Below are 23,499 nucleotides of genomic sequence, written 5' to 3'. Positions count from 1 at the left end.
TTTTACATTTTTACCTACCAATTATATGTGCGGATATAGGAAGAAGATTTTTTTAAACTTTTTTTTAATTTTTTTAACTTTTTTTACACTTTTTTTTTTTACACAGACCCACTTGGTTCTTAAAGATCCAGTGGGTATAATGCCTCTACAATACACTGCAGTACACTGTATAGTGTACAGTTATGGTCAAAAGTTTTGAGAATGACACAAAGAATAGTTTTCACAAAGTTTGCTGCTAAACTGCTTTTAGATCTTTGTTTCAGTTGTTTCTGTGATGTAGTGAAATATAATTACACGCACTTCATACGTTTCAAAGGCTTTTATCGACAATTACATGACATTTATGCAAAGAGTCAGTACTTGCAGTGTTGGCCCTTCTTTTTCAGGACCTCTGCAATTCGACTGGGCATGCTCTCAATCAACTTCTGGGCCAATTCCTGACTGATAGCAACCCATTCTTTCATAATCACTTCTTGGAGTTTGTCAGAATTAGTGGGTTTTTGTTTGTCCACCCGCCTCTTGAGGATTGACCACAAGCTCTCAAGGGGATTAAGATCTGGGGAGTTTCCAGGCCATGGACCCAAAATGTCAATGTTTTGATCCCCGAGCCACCTAGTTATCACTTTTACCTTATGGCACGGTGCTCCATCGTGCAGAAAAATGCATTGTTCTTCACCAAACTGTTGGATTGTTGGAAGAAGTTGCTGTTGGAGGGTGTTTTGGTACTATTCTTTATTCATGGCTGTGTTTTTGGGCAAAATTGTGAGTGAGCCCACTCCCTTGGATGAGAAGCAACCCCACACATGAATGGTCTCAGGATGCTTTACTGTTGGCATGACGCAGGACTGATGGTAGCGCTCGCCTTTTCTTCTCCGGACAAGCCTTTTTCCAGATGCCCCAAACAATCGGAAAGAGGCTTCATCGGAGAATATGACTTTGCCCCAGTCCTCAGCAGTCCATTCACCATACTTTCTGCAGAAGATCAATCTGTCCCTGATGTTTTTTTTGGAGAGAAGTGGCTTCTTTGCTGGCCTTCTTGACACCAGGCCATCTTCCAAAAGTCTTTGCCTCACTGTGCGTGCAGATGCGCTTACACCTGCCTGCTGCCATTCGTGAGCAAGCTCTGCACTGGTGGCACTCCGATCCTGCAGCTGAATCCTCTTTAAGAGACGATCCTGGCGCTTTCTGGACTTTCTTGGATGCCCTGAAGCCTTCTTAACAAGAATTTAACCTCTTTCCTTGAAGTTCTTGATGATCCTATAAATTGTTGATTGAGGTGCAACCTTAGTAGCCACAATATCCTTGCCTGTGAAGCAGGCTGCACGCGTTTCTTTGCAGGTCACCTTGGTTAACAATGGAAGAACAATGATTTCAAGCATCACCCTCCTTTTAACATGTCAAGTCTGCCATTTTAACCCAATCAGCCTGACATAATGATCTCCAGCCTTGTGCTTGTCAACATTCTCTCCTGAGTTAACAAGACGATTACTGAAATGATCTCAGCAGGTCCTTTAATGACAGCAATGAAATGCACTGGAAAGTTTTTTTGGGGATTAAGTTAATTTTCATGGCAAAGAAGGACTATGCAATTCATCTGATCACTCTTCATAACATTCTGGAGTGTATGCAAATTGCTATTATAAAAACTTAAGCAGCAACTTTTCCAATTTCCAATATTTATCTAATTCTCAAAACTTTTGGCCACGACTGTATATTAGCAAAAGACAGAAACACACATATATAATAATGATAGATTTTTATTCAATGACATCATAAAAAACAGCATATAAATAATTAATAATCATGATAGATAGCAGTAATACAATAGCGCTGCGAATCAGCGGCTCACCAAAGGTACATACGATAACTGTACTCCCTCAAACACCACTGCTTATGCCTTAGCAGCCGCATTCATGAGGAGGTATCAAACCTCCTTAACAAGCCAAAGGAGGAAGTGTGTTATAATAATATAGGTAATTACTTGCAGGCAAGTTGCGGCAGCCATAAGGGTTAATATAAAATGTCTATGAAAGCATGGCAAAGCCATTTCAAATTTTTGGCAGATTTTCCATTTTAATATTTTTTTTCCAGTTACAAAGCAAGGGTTAACAGCCAAACCAAACAATATTTATGGCCCTGATTCTGTAGTTTATAGAAACACCCCATATGTGGTCGTAAACTGCTGTACGGGCACACGGCAGGGCGCAGAAGGAAAGGAATGCCATACGGTTTTTGGAAGGCAGGTTTTGCTAGATTGTTTTTTTTTACACCATGTCCCGTTTGAAGCCCCCCTGATGCACCCCTAGAGTAGAAACTCCATAAAAGTGACCCCATCTAAGAAACTACACCCCTCAAGTATTCAAAACTGATTTTACAAACGTTGTTAACCCTTTAGGTGTTCCACAAGAATTAATGGAAAATAGAGATACAATTTCAAAATTTCACTTTTTTGGCAGATTTTCCATTTTAATAATTTTTTTCCAGTTACAAAGCAAGGGTTAACAGCCAAAACAAACTCAATATTTATGGCCCTGATTCTGTAGTTTACAGAAACACCCCTTATGTGGTTGTAAACCGCTGTACTGGCACACGGCAGGGCGCAGAAGGAAAGGAATGCCATACGGTTTTTGGAAGGCAGGTTTTGCTAGATTGTTTTTTTTTACACCATGTCCCGTTTGAAGCCCCCCTGATGCACCCCTAGAGTAGAAACTCCATAAAAGTGACCCCATCTAAGAAACTACACCCCTCAAGTATTCAAAACTGATTTTACAAACGTTGTTAACCCTTTAGGTGTTCCACAAGAATTAATGGAAAATAGAGATACAATTTCAAAATTTCACTTTTTTGGCAGATTTTCCATTTTAATAATTTTTTTCCAGTTACAAAGCAAGGGTTAACAGCCAAAACAAACTCAATATTTATGGCCCTGATTCTGTAGTTTACAGAAACACCCCTTATGTGGTTGTAAACCGCTGTACTGGCACACGGCAGGGCGCAGAAGGAAAGGAATGCCATACGGTTTTTGGAAGGCAGGTTTTGCTGGACTGTTTTTTTTTACACCATGACCCATTTGAAGCCCCCCCTGATGCACCCCTAGAGTAGAAACTCCAAAAAAGTGACCCGATTTTAGAAACTACTAGTATTGTTGGTACTAGTTTAGGGTACATATGATTTTTGGTTGCTCTATATTACACTTTTTGTGAGGCAAGGTAACAAGAAATAGCTGTTTTGGCACCGTTTTTATTTTTTGTTATTTACAACATTCGTCTGACAGGTTATATCATGTGATATTTTTATAGACCAGGTTGTCACGGATGCTGCGATACCTAATATGTATACTTTTTTTTTTATTTATGTAAGTTTTACACAATGATTTAATTTTTGAAGCAAAAAAAATCATGTTTTAGTGTTTCCATAGTCTGAGAGCAATAATTTTTTCAGTTTTTGGGCGATTACCTTGGGTAGGGTATGATTTTTGCGGGATGAGATAACGGTTTTATTGGCACTATTTTGGGGTGCGTGTGACTTTTTAATCGCTTGCTAATACACTTTTTGTGATGTAAGGTGACACCGGTATTCACCTGAGGGGTTAGGTCATGTGATATTTTTATAGAGCCAGTCGATACGGACGCGACGATACCTAATATGTATACTTTTTTTATTTATGTAGGTATGTGCGTTTTACACAATAATATCATTTTTGAAACAAAAAAAAATAATCATGTTTTAGTGTCTCCATATTCTGAGAGCCATAGTTTTTTCAGTTTTTGGGCCATTATCTTAGGTAGGGTCTCATTTTTTGAGGGTTGAGATGACGGTTTTATTGGCACTATTTTGGGGTGCATATGACTTTTTCATCGCTTGCTATTACACTTTTTGTGATGTAAGGTGACAAAAAATGGTTTATTTAGCACAGTTTTTATTTTTTATTTTTTACGGTGTTCATCTCAGGTCATGTGATATTTTTATAGAGCCGGTCGATACGGATGCGGCGATACCTAATATGTCAACTTTTTTTTATTTATGTAAGTTTTACACAATAACCGCTTTTTTAAAACAAAAAAAAGCATGTTTTAGTGTCTCCATATTCAGAGCCATCGATTTTTTATTTTCTGGGCGACTGTCTCACGTAGGGGCTAATTTTTTGTGGGATGAGGTGATGGTTAGCCTTTTTGATCGCTTGCTATTGTACTTTTTGTGATGTAAGGTGACAAAAATTTATTTTTAATTTTTTTAACTGACGGGTTAGGTCATGTAAAATGTTTATAGAGCCGGTCGATACGGACATGGCGATACCTAATATGTATACTTTTTTTTTTTCCTATTTTTTACCAATTTTTTTTTACTTTATTTGGGGAAAATTACGTTTTTGTTTATTTTTACTTGAAACTTTTAATTTTTTGGGGGGAAAACTTTCTTTTTTAAACTTTTTTTCACTTAATTTTTTGTCCCACTTTGGGACTTGAACTTTTGGGGGTCTAATCCCCTTTACAATGCATTCTAATACTTCTGTATTGGAATGCATTGGCTGTATGAGTATTACTGTGTGTATTACTAATACAGCTTCTAGCCTGTGAGATCCAGGGGGCTGGATCTCACAGGCTCGTCACCGGAAGGCAGCGCTGATGCCTATGGAAGGCATCGCACTGCCTTCCATGCCATCGGGTCCCCCCTACAGCCGCATGGGGACCCGATGGCACCGCCGATCGCCGCCGCAAACCTCAGGTAAAGCGGCAAACCGCAGGTCTGAATTGACCTGCGGTTTGCTGCGATCGCCAATGCGGGGGTCACATGACCCCCCCCCAGCGTTGTGACAGGATGCCTGCTGAATGATTTCAGCGGACATCCTGTTCCGATTAACACCCGCCGCGCCGCAATGTAGTTTTAAAGTTAGGACATACCGGTATGTCATGGGTCCTTAAGGACTCGGCAAACATGGCGTACCGGTACGTCCTAAGTCCTTAAGGGGTTAACAGCCAATCAAAATTCAATATTATTACCCTGATTCTGTAGTTTACATAAACACCCCATTTGTGATCATAAACCACTGTATGGGCACACAGCAGGGCACAGAAGAAAAGGAGCGCCGTATGGTTTTTGGAGGACAGATTTCACTGGGATAATTTTAAGTTGCCATATCACATTTGAAGACCCTCTGATACACCCCTAGAGTATATATTACGCTTTTTGTGAGATAAGATAACAAAAAATGGCTGTTCTGGCATGGTTTTTATTTTTTAAAATGTTCACCTGACAAGTTAGATCATGGGCAGATTGATACAGATGCAAAAATACCAAATATGGCTAGTTAATTATTATTTTTTGTTTCCGTTTTACATAAAACAGCATTTTTGAGAAAAAAAAAATGTTTTTATGTGTCCATTTTCCATCTGCTGATCATCTTGTGTGGGGCTCATGCTTTGCGGGAAGAGTTGACGTTTTTATTGGTACCCTTTTTGTGTACATATAATTTTTTGATCATTCAATATTATACTTTTGGGGAAAGGTAACCAAAAAAATGTTTTTTTTGGCAAAGGTTTTATTAAATTTTTATGCCATGCAACTTATGGGGTAGATCATGTAGTATTTTTATAGAGCAGGTTGTTATGGATGCAGAGATACCTAATATGTAAATTTTTCTTTACTCAATTTAGTTTTACACAATAAAAGCATTTTTGAAAAAAGAAAAATCATGTTTTAGTGTTTCTATATTCTGAATTGGATTGTATGTCCAGGCAAAAAGTTAGGGCCACACACATATAGGGTGTTTCTAAAAACAGAAAGAGGGCTTTCTTTTTACACTGGCACACAATTGGGCACAACATATTGGGCACTGAAATGGCATATCTGTGTAAAAATTGCAATTTTCACTTTGCACCATCTGCTGTGAATTTATTTTTGCCTATGGGGTAAAAATAGTCACGACACACTTGAGGGATGGGGTTTTTAAAATTGGGGCAGTTCTTGGGGGGTCTTTTTTGTATTTCACCTCGGAGCCTCTGCAGTTGTTGACCAGAGCTGAATAAATCACCAATCTATGCCTCAAATGCACATGATGCTCTTTGTCTTCTGAGCCCTGTGGTGTAACCATACAACACTTTATAACCACATATGGGGTGTTGTCGTATTCAGGAGAAAATGGGTAACACTATGGGTTACATTATATCCAGTTATCCCTTGTAAAAATAAAAATTTGGAGCTAATGCAACATTTTCTTGTAAAATGTCAAATTTTTCATTTTCATGCCTGTGTTAATAAATTCTATGAAACGTCTGTTGGACCAAGGTGCTTGTTCTACCCCTTAAAAAATTCTGTGGGGGTTGTTTCCAAAAGGGGGTCACTTCCACTGTAGGTATACATCAGGGTGTCTTCAAATCCAGCAAGGCACCTAAAAATAATTCCAGTGTAATCTGCCCTTCAAAAGCCATATGGCACTCCTTCCCTTCTGAACTTTGCAGTGTGACAAAACAGCAATTTACAACCACATATGGGGTGTTTCTGTATTCAGGAGAAAATGGGTAACAAATTGTGGAGTGCATTTTCTCCTGTTACCCCTTCTGAAAATGAAAAATTTGGCTGAAAGTGAAATTGTTTTGTAAAATATGCCATTTTTATTTTCACTGCCAAGTATTTCCAAATTCTATGTAGTGCCTGTTTGGACAAGATGATCATTGCACCCATTAAAAAATTAAGTGGGTGATTTAGTTACCAAAATGAGGTCACTACTTGGCCGGCTTCCACTGTAGAGGCACCTCAGGGTGTCTTCAAATGTAACATGGCACCTGAAAATGATTCCAGTGAAATCTGTCCTTCAAAAGCCATATGGTGCTCCTTCCCTTCTGATCTCCGCTGTTCATCCATACAGCAGTTTATGACCACATATGAGGTGTTTCTGCATTCAGTAGAAAATGGATAAAAATTTATGGTGTGCATTTTCTCCTGTTAGCCCTTGTGAAAATTTAAAATTTGGGCCTAAAGGAACATTTTCTTGTACAATATGTAATTTTTCATTTTCATTGCCAAATTCTATGAAATGTCTGTTTGGGCAAGATGCTCACTGCACCCCTCAAAAAATTCCTTGGGGGGTGTAAGTTCCAAAATGGGGTCACATTGTGGGGGCTTCAACTGTAGGGATACCCAAGTGTGTCTTCAAATGTGACAGCAGCTTATGAACACAAATGGGGTGTTTCTATAAACTGTTATGATGTACGTTGAACTTTCATTTGATAGGTTCATAAGTGAAATTTGTGATGTCATTGGGAGTAGTTATGTCTTACATTGATGATGTCATTCTGGGTATTGTGACACAGTGAGAGGTTTGGTCTGGGAAAACAGGTATTTTCCTCGCAGCATGTGCTGCTGGGCTGATTTACAGCAAGGTGAGGTCAAATACTGGACCGGATTTTAAGTGTGGGTTTTAGCAGCACCTGGCTGTCCTTAAATAGGCAGCTGGGCTCAGAAGCGAGGTCTCTGTGTTGGGATCTGGGAGCCTTGTGTCTGGATGAAGGCTTGCTACCTGTTTGGTGTGAAATCAGGTTGGTGCTGCTATGGTCAAGGAATCTTTGAGGCAGAATTGCCGCATGGTGTGAATTACCACTAACACCACAAGGTGACTTTTTGCTTGATTATGACTGCTTGTTTTGTCACTTGCTTAAAGTGTGAATAAAACACTGAACTGTTTGATCCGAAGAACTTGTTGTTGCCTCTATACTGCGTCCGCTAATCTTGTCTACCAGAGTGAAACCCCACAGTATATATATGAGCGCTGTTAAATGTATATGCCTGTATCCCTACTCTCTCCTGCATTATTTTTAGGGTGAGATTATTTCTTCCTGACTTTGAAAGGGATATACCTCTATTACCACACAATAAATTGCTTGCTAGAGTAACCCAAATATGTTCCAATTAACTTGTTCAATCTGTACATATCTTTATGTACAGAAATTTTCATATTGACGTAAATAATAGGTTTAAGCAAAATTTAGCCAACGATATGCTACAATATAGTCAATAATATGAATCATTGATTGAATAAGCTTCTGATCCTACTCCATTTTATCAGCATCATCTACGACTCAGCAAGGTCAGCCAAGTGATCAGAATAAAAGATCTCCTTATGCCTATAAAATGAAACTGACAAACATAACAAATTGAGGCCTTGGATAATAGCCATTATATACTGTTTTCTATTAAAGGGGTATTTATCATGGTGCATATTTCAGATAATTAATTTGTTTTAAATATAGAGAATGCTGGTAAGTTTCTTGCAGATAACTAGACATTTATCAAAAATGTTACATTATGCAACTTGAAGCTACTTTTATGTTTAGTGATATAGAAGTCTGGTGACATATTAGGAAAATGGCTCATCAATAGGATATTGTGCTGCTTGGCTGACTTAATATGACATCATGCATTATATGATATACAGTAGTATAACAAAGCACTGTAAAATACAATAAGCACAGTTAAAAAAACAGTCATGTTCTCTTAAATTTGTAATGATGAAAGCCACAATAATTTTAGCAATTAAAGGTATGAAATGGATCGTATTTTAACCTCCTAACAGTCACATTAAAACTGGAAAAACCCTCCTGAAAATGTCACTTTTGTGTCTGAATTAAATATTGTTGGCACATAACTCAGGGGAAACAATTGTGTTTTTAACCTTAAGGATCAGTAAGAACATTTCCCATCTCGGTGTTCTAGCAGACATAAATTTAGAATTTTTTCTTCTACCATTTTTATTTTATTTTGTCAATTGAGTTGTATTTTTTATAGGAAAAATTTTGGGGTATATATAGTGTACTAAATAACTGTTATTATTTTACTTTTAGAGGGGAAAGATAAAAAACAGCAATGTTAACATAATTTTGTGAAATTTCTTTATATCTTTCACTGCGTGGTATAAATAACATAACTTTATTATGTGGGACAGTACAAATATGATAATGCCAAATGTATGCATTTTTTTCATATGTTTTCTTTCCTCCTGTAGACTGTCAGCCGCCCAACTGTCCTCTACTGCATTAGCTACTCATATTTCTGGATAGCTAGCAGCTAGAGATATGGGCCTGGTCTTCTCTCCACTATATTGAAAGATAAAGCTGTTAGAACTCAGGATGACAGTGAATACAGCTGAAAGTGAAAGTAAAAGCAAGTTTCCCCACTTTCACTCCCATCTCAATTTCTAACAGTTATAGCTCCTGATGTGGTGGAGATAATGCTGTGCCTGGAATGCCAGCTTTCAAACAAACCCAGGCCTATATCTCTAGCTTCTGCTACCAATCCAGACATATGGACATCTAAAGCAGCACCCTCCCCCATCCTGCTTCCCAAGCTCTGCTCAAGCTGAACTGTTAAGTGTACTCATTTTCAAATATGACTACCAAATAACAAGTAGGAAAACATTTTTAGTGATCAGACCTTTGTCACACCATCGGATTGCCCTTATCCTACTCAAGCACTATTGAGCATTAATGAAATACTCATTCCTTGTTTGTGCCCCAAACAAGGGTGGTGTGTTTCTTTTATATTCCCCAAGGCACAAGTATATAGTGTGGCATAAGGGCTATCCACTGGTTTGTCAAGGATTTGAGAACATAACATGTTTTCCTATTTCTGGATTGCCATTAGCAATTGGCCTTTGAACTGTTGAGAAGAGTGTAGTTTTCATAATCATCTGACCTTGATTTTTAATTGACGAGTTCTGAAATTTTGGTTTTTAAATGAGTTTCTCTCCTATTGCTCAAAAACTAATATATACATCTTAGGGCGAGTTCGCATCAGCGTTAGGAATCCTGTTATTGCTTTCTGTTATAACACGGTTATAACGAAAAATAACATAATTGCAAGACGTTATTCAAAACAGAAACATGCCTGTCCACAGCCAATGTGGACAAGCTCACGTTCATTAAAATGAACCATGCATGGATCCCACAGGACTTGCCCGTACCTTGTGCAGAATAGACATGTATACCGGCCTTAACCAGCCATTGTTATACTACAGTGCAAGAGTTGCTCATTCTTGTATTTTGGATATTTCACACTCTTTTGGAGTGTACCCTAATTTAAAAAAAAATGTTTTTTAAATTAAAACCAAAAAACAGTGTTGTTTACCTTGTCCTCCTCCACCGCTGCTTCCACCTACACCGCTATGTCCACCGCCTCTTCAAACTCCTACTCCATGTGGACCTCCACCTCATAAATCACATAAATCAAGTTTTTTTTTTTATTTGTACGTATTTAATTTAATTTTATGTCATTTCACTAATTTGTCTGTTAAATTTTCGGGTGAAATTCACAAATTTTTGGGTGTGATATACCACTGCTATAACTAGTAGACATGTAAAAAAAAAAAACACTAATTTGTCTGTAATTTTCACCCGAAAATTTAACAGACAAATTAGTGAAATGACATAAAATAAAATTAAATACGTACAAATAAAAAAAAAATAACTTGATTTATGTGATTTATGAGGTGGAGGTCTACACATTTTCGGGTAAAATTCACCAATTTTTGGGTATGATATACCACTGCTATACATAGAAGACATGTAGAAAAAAAACACTAATTTGTCTGTTACATTTTCCGGTAAAATTCACCAATTTTTGGGTGTGATATGCCACTGCTATACCTAGTAGACAGGTTATAGAAATTCACTAATTTGTCTGTTACATTTTTGGGTGAAATTCACCAATTTTTAGGTGTGATATACCACTGCTATACCTAGTAGACAGGTAAAAAAAAATCACTAATTTGTCTGTTGCATTTTCCGGTAAAATTCACCAATTTTTGGGTGTGATATCCACTGCTATACCTAGTAGACAGGTAAAAATATTTCACTCATTTGTCTGTTACATTTTCGTGTTACATTCAACAATTTTTGGCTGTGATAGACCCCTACTCTACCTAGTAGACAGGTTAATAAATTTCACAAATTTTTCTGTTACATTCTTGGGTGAAATTTTACAATTTTTGCCGTTAATAAACACCTGCTCTGCATAGGTGACAGGGACCGAAATTTTTTAGAATAATCTGTTCCACTGGTGGGTGACATTAACTCATTTCTGGCGATGAAAAACCTCTGCTCTGCATAGGTGACAGGGACGTAATTTTCTAAAATTCATCTTTAATTGGCCCTTTAATTCGATCCTTCTGCTTTAATAACTTGTCCCACATTTCCGCTTCATCCCATTGCAGCCATTGACCTCCCTTGGATGAGGTCTCCCTTTCTCACACTCCCTCTCTGGCGTGGAACCCTAATTCCAGGGGTCAAGTCCTGGGAAAAAAAGTGTGGGAACTCACCCAAGATCCACTGCAACCCCCCCCCCCCCCCCAAAAAAAAAAATATATATATTTCGCAGAAAATTCAGTGCAACATTTATTGTAAAGTGCCAGTTTACACAAACAACTGCAAATTTAACATGAAATAAACAAATTTATATAGGGACCCGCACTATCAGACAATGGGGGCATATCCTAGCGATATGCCCCCATTGTCTGAGATGGGAAAACCCCTTTAAAATACAATACATGTGAATGGGCTTTTGAAAGCTACGTGTAGCGTAAAAAAAAAAAGCACAGAAAATCTAGCATGCTGTAATTTGTGTCGCTGCGGACTGAGCCAAATGTACACATTGTGATCAAAACAAAACAAAAACTCCCCTTATATATAATTTACTTACAGTTCTGAAGACTCAGGGGTGCTGGCTGGTTTTGCCTCAGGCGTGCTAGCTGGTTTTGCCTCAGGGGTGCTGACAGGCTTGGCCTCAGGGGTGATGACAGGCTTGGCCGAGCAGGAGGAGTGTGGGACTGTGAGGCCTTTTTGCTCCAAGCTGCTCCGGATCAGTGCTCTAGGCAGCTGGGCTCAGGGCTGGAAGTGGGCACCGCACAATAAGTAAAAAATATTTTTCATTACACCTCAGGTCAGACCACCAATCAGACCCCCAATGTTAATAAGACCCCAATAATACCCCAATAAGACCTCAGATTAGAACCCAATATGAATGACCCCCAATCAGAGCTCAGATAAGAGCCCCATGCCTCATAGCAGCCCCCAGTGCCTCTCCATCAGCCCCCAGTGCCTCTCCATCTGCCCCCCAGTGCCTCTCCATCAGCCCCCCGTCAGTGCCTCTCCATCAGCCCCCCGTCAGTGCCTCTCCATCAGCCCCCCGTCAGTGCCTCTCCATCAGCCCCCCGTCAGTGCCTCTTCATCAGCCCCCCGTCAGTGCCTCTTCATCAGCCCCCCGTCAGTGCCTCTTCATCAGCCCCCTGTCAGTGCCTCTCATCAGCCCCCATCAGTGCCTCTCATCAGCCCCCCGTCAGTGCCTCTCATCAGCCCCCCGTCAGTGCCTCTCATCAGCCCCCAGTCAGTGCCTATCATCAGCCCCCCGTCAGTGCCTCTCATCAGCCCCCAGTCAGTGCCTCTCATCAGCCCCCCGTCAGTGCCTCTCCTCAGCCCCCCGTCAGTGCCTCTCATCAGCCCCCCCGTCAGTGCCTCTCATTTCAGCCTATAGTATAAATAAAATATGGAGAAAAAAAAACACTTACACTTACCTCACCTGCTCCTGGACGCAGACGCTCCTCTTCTACTGCTGTAGGCTGCGCACGGAGTGACGTCACAGAGCGACTCACTCGGCTCCTGTGCGCAGCCCTCACAGCCGACAGCCGAGGACCAGGAAGGCGGCGGTGAGTACAAAGCCTTCACCGCTTCCTCCTGGTCCTTTTGCCCTGAAAGGGAACGGCGTTCCTGCCATGAAAAAAGTGCAGGAACGCCGTTCCCACGCATTCCCCCTCGACTCGACCCCTGCCTAATTCGCCAATAACCGTGATCAACATGGTAGGCTCAGAAAAGAACATCGAAAGTTGATAGAGAAGATATCCAAATGGATGGTGGACGTCACAGGGACGTGCGATCAGGCAGAAGTTATCTAGAGACAACGACAACAAAGCGGCAGCAGGGCCTCTGCTGGCTAACGTTTCCAAATCCAAAATACCCCAGTGACATTCCCTATAATTTTTTATTAATCATTCCAATAACAGGGCATCTTAAGAGTCCTGTATTGTTATTTATCGTCACTACCTACCCGAGTCGGGAGTGGGTTATTGCCACGCGCCCCCTCCTTTCCTTCAATTCTTCCATTTTAATAGCTTCTCCCACATTTCCGCTCGATCACAATTAAATTTCATCCATTGATTTCCCTTGGATGTGGTCTCTCTTTCTCACGATCCTTCTCCGACGTGGAACCCTGATTCGCCACTAACCGTTATCAACATATTAGGTGCAGAAAAGAACATCGAAAGTTGATAGAGCAGATATCGAATTGGATCGTGAACATCACGGGGATGTGCGACATGGTGGGGCAGTATGTTTGAACTGACTGATGGTTCTGCCCCCTGCAACTTCTGTGTCTACAAATTGGCTTGCCCTTTACGCCTTGTAGGTGCTGGCCTGCCCTGCAGCCAGTGTATTGTCTGAACGTGTGTTTAGTATGACTGGAGGGGTTTATCACAGGTTATATTTCCCAATGTTTTGGGGTGTACTATAATTTAAAAAAATAAAAATTAATTTAAAACCAAAAAGCAGTGTAGGTTACCTCCTCCTCCGCTGCTTCCACCTACACTGCCACATCCACCGCCTCCTTAACCTCCTACTCCATATGGACCTCGTCCTCCTAGATCAAGATTATTATTTTTTATTTTTACGTATTTTATGTTATTTAAAGTCATTTCCCTATCCACATTTGTTTGCAGAGCACTTGCCATGCTCTTAACCACATTTTGCTGGCATTTGCAGCCCTCTAGCCCTTTCCATGACATTTTTAAAGCCATTTTATTGCTCAAAAGTTCGGGTCCCCATTGATTTCAATGGGGTTCGGGTTCTGGGTCAAGTTCGGGTCCCGAACGCAAACTTTATTGTGAAGTTCGGCCGAACCCGTTGAACCCGAACATCCAGGTGTCCGCTCAACTCTAGTTGCTACTAGTGTTGAGTGAACTTGTGTTTTAAGTTTGGCGTACAAGGTTCAGGTTATCTAAGAATTCCGTTATGGATTCCGCTACCACGGACCATAAGGGTCCATTCACCGTCTGCAACTGTTTTGCAGTGCGCAAAATGGTATCTGAAAAACACGGACACCGGCCATGTGCAATTATCATTTTGCGGACCACACATGGCCGCCACTATGATAGAAATGCCATGGCTGTGGACAAGAATAGGATATGCTCTATTTTTTTTGCGGAGCCGCGGAACGAATGTGTGGATACAGACAGATGGTGGTGCTGTCCGCATCTTTTGCGGTCCAATTGAAAATGAATGGGTCACACCCCTTCCGCAAAAATGCGGAACGGATGCGGACCCATTATACAGACGTGTGAATGGACCCCTAGTTATTTTTTTTTATTATTTTATATTGACCCGGATTTGTTGCCGGATCCATTGGCCTGCAGCTCCATATTTATATTTGTTACCATTGTTATATATTAGTGTTATTCCTGCAGTATATAAATCTATTGCTAGAGATAGTTGTGCATTGTGTGTGTCTGTGTATATATATATTACTCTTTATGTGAGGCAAGTTAACAAAAAAAATTCTGTTATGGCACTGTTTTTTTTTTTTTTTTTTACAATGTTCACCTGACAACGTAGGTAATGTGATATTTTTATAGAGCAGGTCGTAATGACGCGACGATACCTAATATGTCTATTTTTATATATTTTTTTGGATTTACACAATAAAAAAATTATTGAAAAAAATCATGTTTTTGTGTTTCCATTTTCTGAAAGCCATATTTTATTTTTATTTTTGGGTGGTTGGTAGGGTCTAATTTTTTGCGGGATGGTGGTTTGATTGGTACCATTTTGGGGCACATATGACGTTTTGATCGCTCGGTATTAGGCCTCTTTCACATGGGCGTCCCGGATTTTCTCCAGATGCTAGATCCTTCTATCATTAATCAACAGGACCTGCGCTTCATCACCACGCTCACCACGTGGTGAGCACGATTACATCATCAAAGGTCCTTTTGCAGGTCCTGAAAGAAGAAGAAAGAAGACGATGCTGGCTGCGCGATCAAGTGGATAAGGTGAGTTAAAATATATATTTTTTTAACCCCTCAATCAACATTTTAGTAAGCATTCGGTATTAAGAATGCTATTATTTTCCCTTATAACTATGTTATAAGAGAAAATAATACAGTGAATTTACTTTAATGGGGTCTGGGGTTGCTCATCCCTATCATCTCCTAGCACCCATGGGTGAAAATAGCACCGCATAAGCACTTGCTTGCGGATGCTTGCGATTTTCACGCAGCCCCATTCATTTTTATGAGGCCTGCATTGCATGAAAAATGCAGAATATAGAACATGCTGCGATTTTCACGCAACGCACAAGTGATGCGTGAAAATAACCGCTCATCTGCACAGCTCCATTGAAGTGAATGGGTCTGGATTCAGTGCGGGTGCAATGCGTTCACCTCACGCATTGCACCCACACTGAATTCTAGCGTTTGTGAAAGGGGCCTTACACTTTTTGTGATGTAAGGTGATATTTTAGTGTCTCAATTTTCTGAAAGCCATACTTTATTTTCTATTTTTTGGACGATTGTCTTATGTAGGGGCTCATTTGTGTGATGAGATGGCGGTTTGATTGGTACCATTTTTGGGCACATATGACTTTTTGATCGCTTGGTATTGCACTTTTTGTGTTGCAAGGTGATAAAAAATCGCTTTTTTTAGCACGGTTTTAATTAAAAAATTTTCACTGCGTTCACCAGACGGGTTAGCGCATGCAATATTTTTATAGAGCAGATTGTTATGGACGCGGCGATACCTAATATATCTTTGTGTTTTTTTTATATATATATATTTTGGTTTTACACAATAAGCATTTTTAAAACAAAAAAAAAATCATGTTTTAGTGTTTCCATTTTCTGAAAGCCATATCTTTTTTAATTTTGGGGCGATTGTCTTAGGTAGGGGCTCATCTTTTGCGGGATGAAATGACGATTTGACTTGTACCATTTTGGGGTGCGTATGTCTTTTTGATCGCTTGGTATTACATTTTTTTGTGTTGTAAGGTGATTAAAAATGGCTTTTTACACAGTTTTTATTTCTTTTGTTTTTTACGGCGTTCACCAGATGGGTTAGCGCATGTGATATTTTTATAGAGTAGGTTGTTACACTGATGCGGCAATACCTAATATGTCTGTATTTTTAATATATTTTGGTTTTACACAATAAGAGCATTTTTGAAACAAAAAAATCATGTTTTAATGTCTCCGATTTCTAAAAGCCATAATTTTTTTATTTTTTGTGTGATTGTATTAGGTAGGGGCTAATTTTTTCGGGATGTGATGTCGGTTTTATTGGTACTATTATGGGGTACATATGACTCTATTGATTCCTTTTTATACCATTTTGTTGGAAGCACGGTGGGTAAAATAGCTTCTTTTTTTTATGACGTTCACCGTGTGGTAAAAGTACCATGATCCATTTATAAATCAAGTCGTTACAGACGCAGCAATACCAAACATGTTTAGTGTTTTGAATTATTTTACATTTTTACCTACCAATTATATGTGCGGATATAGGAAGAAGATTTTTTTAAACTTTTTTTTTATTTTTTTAACTTTTTTTACACTTTTTTTTTTTACACAGACCCACTTGGTTCTTAAAGATCCAGTGGGTATAATGCCTCTACAATACACTGCAGTACACTGTATAGTGTACAGTCATGGTCAAAAGTTTTGAGAATGACACAAAGATTAGTTTTCACAAAGTTTGCTGCTAAACTGCTTTTAGATCTTTGTTTCAGTTGTTTCTGTGATGTAGTGAAATATAATTACACGCACTTCATACGTTTCAAAGGCTTTTATCGACAATTACATGACATTTATGCAAAGAGTCAGTACTTGCAGTGTTGGCCCTTCTTTTTCAGGACCTCTGCAATTCGACTGGGCATGCTCTCAATCAACTTCTGGGCCAATTCCTGACTGATAGCAACCCATTCTTTCATAATCACTTCTTGGAGTTTGTCAGAATTAGTGGGTTTTTGTTTGTCCACCCGCCTCTTGAGGATTGACCACAAGCTCTCAAGGGGATTAAGATCTGGGGAGTTTCCAGGCCATGGACCCAAAATGTCAATGTTTTGATCCCCGAGCCACCTAGTTATCACTTTTACCTTATGGCACGGTGCTCCATCGTGCAGAAAAATGCATTGTTCTTCACCAAACTGTTGGATTGTTGGAAGAAGTTGCTGTTGGAGGGTGTTTTGGTACTATTCTTTATTCATGGCTGTGTTTTTGGGCAAAATTGTGAGTGAGCCCACTCCCTTGGATGAGAAGCAACCCCACACATGAATGGTCTCAGGATGCTTTACTGTTGGCATGACGCAGGACTGATGGTAGCGCTCGCCTTTTCTTCTCCGGACAAGCCTTTTTCCAGATGCCCCAAACAATCGGAAAGAGGCTTCATCGGAGAATATGACTTTGCCCCAGTCCTCAGCAGTCCATTCACCATACTTTCTGCAGAAGATCAATCTGTCCCTGATGTTTTTTTTGGAGAGAAGTGGCTTCTTTGCTGGCCTTCTTGACACCAGGCCATCTTCCAAAAGTCTTTGCCTCACTGTGCGTGCAGATGCGCTTACACCTGCCTGCTGCCATTCGTGAGCAAGCTCTGCACTGGTGGCACTCCGATCCTGCAGCTGAATCCTCTTTAATAGACGATCCTGGTGCTTTCTGGACTTTCTTGGATGCCCTGAAGCCTTCTTAACAAGAATTTAACCTCTTTCCTTGAAGTTCTTGATGATCCTATAAATTGTTGATTGAGGTGCAACCTTAGTAGCCACAATATCCTTGCCTGTGAAGCAGGCTGCACGCGTTTCTTTGCAGGTCACCATGGTTAACAATGGAAGAACAATGATTTCAAGCATCACCCTCCTTTTAACATGTCAAGTCTGCCATTTTAACCCAATCAGCCTGACATAATGATCTCCAGCCTTGTGCTTGTCAACATTCTCTCCTGAGTTAACAAGACGATTACTGAAATGATCTCAGCAGGTCCTTTAATGACAGCAATGAAATGCACTGGAAAGTTTTTTTGGGGATTAAGTTAATTTTCATGGCAAAGAAGGACTATGCAATTCATCTGATCACTCTTCATAACATTCTGGAGTGTATGCAAATTGCTATTATAAAAACTTAAGCAGCAACTTTTCCAATTTCCAATATTTATCTAATTCTCAAAACTTTTGGCCACGACTGTATATTAGCAAAAGACAGAAACACACATATATAATAATGATAGATTTTTATTCAATGACATCATAAAAAACAGCATATAAATAATTAATAATTATGATAGATAGCAGTAATACAATAGCACTGCGAATCAGCGGCTCACCAAAGGTACATACGATAACTGTACCCCCTCAAACACCACTGCTTATGGCTTAGCAGCCGCATTCATGAGGAGGTATCAAACCTCCTTAACAAGCCAAAGGAGGAAGTGTGTTATAATAATATAGGTAATTACTTGCAGCCAAGTTGCGGCAGCCATAAGGGTTAATATAAAATGTCTATGAAAGCATGGCAAAGCCATTTCAAATTTTTGGCAGATTTTCCATTTTAATATTTTTTTTCCAGTTACAAAGCAAGGGTTAACAGCCAAACCAAACAATATTTATGGCCCTGATTCTGTAGTTTATAGAAACACCCCATATGTGGTCGTAAACTGCTGTACGGGCACACGGCAGGGCGCAGAAGGAAAGGAATGCCATACGGTTTTTGGAAGGCAGGTTTTGCTAGATTGTTTTTTTTTACACCATGTCCCGTTTGAAGCCCCCCTGATGCACCCCTAGAGTAGAAACTCCATAAAAGTGACCCCATCTAAGAAACTACACCCCTCAAGTATTCAAAACTGATTTTACAAACGTTGTTAACCCTTTAGGTGTTCCACAAAAATTAATGGAAAATAGAGATACAATTTCAAAATTTCACTTTTTTGGCAGATTTTCCATTTTAATAATTTTTTTCCAGTTACAAAGCAAGGGTTAACAGCCAAAACAAACTCAATATTTATGGCCCTGATTCTGTAGTTTACAGAAACACCCCTTATGTGGTTGTAAACCGCTGTACTGGCACACGGCAGGGCGCAGAAGGAAAGGAATGCCATACGGTTTTTGGAAGGCAGGTTTTGCTGGACTGTTTTTTTTTACACCATGACCCATTTGAAGCCCCCCCTGATGCACCCCTAGAGTAGAAACTCCAAAAAAGTGACCCGATTTTAGAAACTACTAGTATTGTTGGTACTAGTTTAGGGTACATATGATTTTTGGTTGCTCTATATTACACTTTTTGTGAGGCAAGGTAACAAGAAATAGCTGTTTTGGCACCGTTTTTATTTTTTGTTATTTACAACATTCGTCTGACAGGTTATATCATGTGATATTTTTATAGACCAGGTTGTCACGGATGCTGCGATACCTAATATGTATACTTTTTTTTTTATTTATGTAAGTTTTACACAATGATTTCATTTTTGAAGCAAAAAAAATCATGTTTTAGTGTTTCCATAGTCTGAGAGCAATAATTTTTTCAGTTTTTGGGCGATTACCTTGGGTAGGGTATGATTTTTGCGGGATGAGATAACGGTTTTATTGGCACTATTTTGGGGTGCGTGTGACTTTTTAATCGCTTGCTAATACACTTTTTGTGATGTAAGGTGACAACGGTATTCACCTGAGGGGTTAGGTCATGTGATATTTTTATAGAGCCAGTCGATACGGACGCGACGATACCTAATATGTATACTTTTTTTATTTATGTAGGTATGTGCGTTTTACACAATAATATCATTTTTGAAACAAAAAAAAATAATCATGTTTTAGTGTCTCCATATTCTGAGAGCCATAGTTTTTTCAGTTTTTGGGCCATTATCTTAGGTAGGGTCTCATTTTTTGAGGGTTGAGATGACGGTTTTATTGGCACTATTTTGGGGTGCATATGACTTTTTCATCGCTTGCTATTACACTTTTTGTGATGTAAGGTGACAAAAAATGGTTTATTTAGCACAGTTTTTATTTTTTATTTTTTACGGTGTTCATCTCAGGTCATGTGATATTTTTATAGAGCCGGTCGATACGGATGCGGCGATACCTAATATGTCAACTTTTTTTATTTATGTAAGTTTTACACAATAACCGCTTTTTTAAAACAAAAAAAAGCATGTTTTAGTGTCTCCATATTCAGAGCCATCGATTTTTTATTTTCTGGGCGACTGTCTCACGTAGGGGCTAATTTTTTGTGGGATGAGGTGATGGTTAGCCTTTTTGATCGCTTGCTATTGTACTTTTTGTGATGTAAGGTGACAAAAATTTATTTTTAATTTTTTTAACTGACGGGTTAGGTCATGTAAAATGTTTATAGAGCCGGTCGATACGGACATGGCGATACCTAATATGTATACTTTTTTTTTTTCCTATTTTTTACCAATTTTTTTTTACTTTATTTGGGGAAAATTACGTTTTTGTTTATTTTTACTTGAAACTTTTAATTTTTTGGGGGGAAAACTTTCTTTTTTAAACTTTTTTTCACTTAATTTTTTGTCCCACTTTGGGACTTGAACTTTTGGGGGTCTAATCCCCTTTACAATGCATTCTAATACTTCTGTATTGGAATGCATTGGCTGTATGAGTATTACTGTGTGTATTACTCATACAGCTTCCGGCCTGTGAGATCCAGGGGGCTGGATCTCACAGGCTCGTCACCGGAAGGCAGCTCTGATGCCTATGGAAGGCATCGCGCTGCCTTCCATGCCATCGGGTCCCCCCTACAGCCGCATGGGGACCCGATGGCACCGCCGATCGCCGCCGCAAACCTCAGGTAAAGCGGCAAACCGCAGGTCTGAATTGACCTGCGGTTTGCTGCGATCGCCAATGCGGGGGGTCACATGACCCCCCCCAGCGTTGTGACAGGATGCCTGCTGAATGATTTCAGCGGACATCCTGTTCCGATTAACACCCGCCGCGCCGCAATGTAGTTTTAAAGTTAGGACATACCGGTATGTCATGGGTCCTTAAGGACTCGGCAAACATGGCGTACCGGTACGTCCTAAGTCCTTAAGGGGTTAACAGCCAATCAAAATTCAATATTATTACCCTGATTCTGTCGTTTACATATACACCCCATTTGTGATCATAAACCACTGTATGGGCACACAGCAGGGCACAGAAGAAAAGGAGCGCCATATGGTTTTTGGAGGACAGATTTCACTGGGATAATTTTAAGTTGCCATATCACATTTGAAGACCCTCTGATACACCCCTAGAGTATATATTACGCTTTTTGTGAGATAAGATAACAAAAAATGGCTGTTCTGGCATGGTTTTTATTTTTTAAAATGTTCACCTGACAAGTTAGATCATGGGCAGATTGATACAGATGCAAAAATACCAAATATGGCTAGTTAATTATTATTTTTTGTTTCTGTTTTACATAAAACAGCATTTTTGAGAAAAAAAAAAAATGTTTTTATGTGTCCATTTTCCATCTGCTGATCATCTTGTGTGGGGCTCATGCTTTGCGGGAAGAGTTGACGTTTTTATTGGTACCCTTTTTGTGTACATATAATTTTTTGATCATTCAATATTATACTTTTGGGGAAAGGTAACCAAAAAATGTTTGTTTTGGCAAAAGTTTTATTAAATTTTTATGCCATGCAACTTATGGGGTAGATCATGTGGTATTTTTATAGAGCAGGTCGTTATGGATGCAGAGATACCTAATATGTCAATTTTTCTTTACTCAATTTAGTTTTACACAATAAAAGCATTTTTGAAAAAAGAAAAATCATGTTTTAGTGTTTCTATATTCTGAATAAGGATTGTATGTCTAGGCAAAAAGTTAGGGCCACACACATATAGGGTGTTTCTAAAAACAGAAAGAGGGCTTTCTTTTTACACTGGCACACAATTGGGCACAACATATTGGGCACTGAAATGGCATATCTGTGTAAAAATTGCAATTTTCACTTTGCACCATCTGCTGTGAATTTATTTTTGCTTATGGGGTAAAAATAGTCACGACACACTTGAGGGATGGGGTTTTTAAAATTGGGGCAGTTCTTGGGGGGTCTTTTTTGTATTTCACCTCGGAGCCTCTGCAGTTGTTGACCAGAGCTGAATAAATCACCAATCTATGCCTCAAATGCACATGATGCTCTTTGTCTTCTGAGCCCTGTGGTGTAACCATACAACACTTTATAACCACATATGGGGTGTTGTCGTATTCAGGAGAAAATGGGTAACACTATGGGTTACATTATATCCAGTTATCCCTTGTAAAAATAAAAATTTGGAGCTAATGCAACATTTTCTTGTAAAATGTCTAATTTTTCATTTTCATGCCTGTGTTAATAAATTCTATGAAACGTCTGTTGGACCAAGGTGCTTGTTCTACCCCTTAAAAAATTCTGTGGGGGTTGTTTCCAAAAGGGGGTCACTTCCACTGTAGGTATACATCAGGGTGTCTTCAAATCCAGCAAGGCACCTAAAAATAATTCCAGTGTAATCTGCCCTTCAAAAGCCATATGGCACTCCTTCCCTTCTGAACTTTGCAGTGTGACAAAACAGCAATTTACAACCACATATGGGGTGTTTCTGTATTCAGGAGAAAATGGGTAACAAATTGTGGAGTGCATTTCCTCCTGTTACCCCTTGTGAAAATGAAAAATTTGGCTGAAAGTGAAATTGTTTTGTAAAATATGCCATTTTTATTTTCACTGCCAAGTATTTCCAAATTCTATGTAGTGCCTGTTTGGACAAGATGATCATTGCACCACTTAAAAAATTAAGTGGGCGATTTAGTTACCAAAATGAGGTCACTTCTTGGCCGGCTTCCACTGTAGAGGCACCTCAGGGTGTCTTCAAATGTAACATGGCACCTGAAAATGATTCCAGTGAAATCTGTCCTTCAAAAGCCATATGGTGCTCCTTCCCTTCTGATCTCCGCTGTTCATCCATACAGCAGTTTATGACCACATATGAGGTGTTTCTGCATTCAGTAGAAAATTGATAAAAATTTATGGTGTGCATTTTCTCCTGTTACCCCTTGTGAAAATTTAAAATTTGGGCCTAAAGGAACATTTTCTTGTACAATATGTAATTTTTCATTTTCATTGCCAAATTCTATGAAATGTCTGTTTGGTCAAGATGCTCACTGCAGCCCTCAAAAAATTCCTTGGGGGGTGTAAGTTCCAAAATGGGGCTACATTGTGGGGGCTTCAACTGTAGGGATACCCAAGTGTGTCTTCAAATGCGACAGCAGCTTATGAACACAAATGGGGTGTTTCTATAAACTGTTATGATGTACGTTGAACTTTCATTTGATAGGTTCATAAGTGAAATTTGTGATGTCATTGGGGGTCGTTATGTCTTACATTGATGATGTCATTCTGGGTATTGTGACAGAGTGAGAGGTTTGGTCTGGGAAAACAGGTATTT

Source organism: Bufo bufo, chromosome 1, assembly GCF_905171765.1.
Source record: "Bufo bufo chromosome 1, aBufBuf1.1, whole genome shotgun sequence".
Taxonomy (NCBI): Eukaryota; Metazoa; Chordata; class Amphibia; order Anura; family Bufonidae; genus Bufo; species Bufo bufo.
This window is presented reverse-complemented; position numbering follows the sequence as displayed.